Source organism: Trichechus manatus, unplaced genomic scaffold, assembly GCF_000243295.1.
Source record: "Trichechus manatus latirostris isolate Lorelei unplaced genomic scaffold, TriManLat1.0 scaffold00038, whole genome shotgun sequence".
Classification (NCBI taxonomy): Eukaryota; Metazoa; Chordata; class Mammalia; order Sirenia; family Trichechidae; genus Trichechus; species Trichechus manatus.
In genome coordinates, this window is record NW_004443974.1 from 7,155,926 (window position 1) to 7,158,219 (window position 2,294).

The following is a 2,294-nucleotide window of genomic DNA, read 5'->3' on the forward strand; positions in this document are numbered from 1 at the left end:
ATAATGACGATAACAATGACGCCTAATATGATGCCACACAATTGACAATCACAGCCCTTAGGACACGGCAAACAGGACAAGGCACTACATTTTCTTATTAACAAGAGTAAGGATAACAATGTTGAGCACTTACTATATGACAGACTTGTTCTAAATATCTTACAAGCATTAACTTAAATCCTCATAACCAATCTGTAGAGCAGACAATATTATTATCGCATTTAAACAAATGTAAATATTGAAGCCCAGAGATGTTAGGTAATTTTCTCAAAGTAATATAGAAAGTAAAGAGTGGGCAAATTCTGTCTGACTCCAGAGGGGATATTTTTGACCACTACACTCAGCAAGGGTGACATTAGTACGTGCTACCACTGATTCCTCATTGCATTTATTCCTTCACACCATCAAACAGGCAAGTTGGAATCTCTCATTTTGATTGTACGTGATGATTCATGAAAAAACTTCCGCTTATTCCAGCATTTGTCCCCTCAGCATACCCATGAGGTAGGGTTATTTTCTGTATCTTATAGGTAAGGAAAACAAGGCTCAAAAGGGGTAAACATTTCCCATAGTAAAAAGGGATGTGATCAACAAAGCTGGAAAACACATTGCCCAATATCTTCCGTTGGATTTGAGGTTCCAGATTCACATTTCCTCAACTACTACTAATGATAATGACTATCATTACATTTATTGAAGACCTGCCCTCCATAACTGTTATTCAATTATAACTTCATGGCTCTGTGATGTACATGCACAGTGTAAAAATTAGGAAGCAGATATCCAAATAGGTTGGGTAATTGACCAATGTTGGAGGCAAATAAGGGGCAGAGAAGGGATTCCCATCCAGTCTCCAGGATGCCAAAATCCGAGATCTATAACTTAACAAGTTAGTGTTGAGTTTGATGATAAAAATGAAAGAGATGTGGCTTTAATTGATAAAGCGCTTTTCAGTTTGCAAAGTGCTCATGTCCACATTAATTCATTAGAATAGTCTTCCAAGACAAAGGGGGCCAGAGCACTCCCAGCACGTTTAGAGATTCCTGAGTCTCAGCTGATTCCTCTCTGAGAAAATGACTCCTCTTCCATCTCCCTCAATACATAGACACACACACACACACACTCACATGCATACACACAGAGCACCCACTATTGCCCACTAAATCCTAGTATATGCATGACTCCGAAAGGAGCTCTATAATAACATTATGATTTTTTCTAATGATTTTTTTAAAAAGCAGAATTAAAACTTGTAGAGGTGTTTTTTCCAGGTGAACTCCAGTTCAACCCCATTCAGGCAATCTATGGGGACTACTTTCCCTATTACAGAAATCAAGAGCCCAAATTACACACCCATCAAGATGGCTCATTATTACAGTCCACACTCCTCATATTTGTACATATTTGCACACGTACAAGTTACAGCCATTAGTGAATCTCAGTGACTGCCTCAGGGTATAGAGAAACACAGACCAAAATGCTTGGACTCTGTAATTTTTAAACCCTGGTTTAATTTAATCAGGATTCTCCACTAATTTGTCTACCTTAGAAGGAAATTTAAAACCAAACCAGCGTCTCTGATTTCCTCCTCCTGGGCTTCTCTGAGCAGGCAGAGATGCAGCCTCTCCTGTTCGGGCTCTTGTTAACCATGTACCTGGTCACCGTGTTGGGGAACTTTCTCATCATTCTGGCCATTGGCTCTGATCCTCGCCTCCACACCCCTATGTACTTCTTCCTGGCTAACCTGTCCTTCATTGATACTTGCCTCACATGTACCATTGTCCCCAGGGTGCTGGTGAATATCCAGACACAGTATCACACCATCTCCTACATTGGGTGTCTAATGTAGATGTACTTCTTCATGGCGCTGATGCTGCTGGGTGACTTCCTGCTGTCTGTGATGGCATATGACGCTCCGTGGCCATCTGCCTTCCTCTATTACACCAAAATCATGCAGCCCCAACACTGCCTGCTGCTGGTGGCCATACCCTGGTTCTGCCCCAACTCACTCATTCTTCTCACTCATTCTCCTGATGTCTCAATTCTCCTTCTGTGCTTCTCACTCAATTCTACACTTTTTCTGTGATCTCCCGCTCCTCAAACTTACCTGTTCAGATACCCATATTTTTCACATTATGATGTTCACTGAAGCAGCCCTCTCAGGTGTGGTCCCTCTCACACGTGTCCTGGTTTCTTATGCCCACATCATCCCCACCATTTCTGCTGGGGGGAAGCAAAAAGTCTTCTCTACCTGTGGCTCTCACCTGACAGTGATCACTCTTCTAAAGGACTGA

The 2,294-nt window shown here is 41.9% G+C and overlaps 1 pseudogene; it reads left to right on the forward strand.

Moving 5' to 3' along the window:
* The first annotated feature begins 1,561 nt into the window (after positions 1-1,561).
* LOC101360750 (olfactory receptor 1N1-like) lies at positions 1,562-2,294 on the forward strand (annotated as a pseudogene).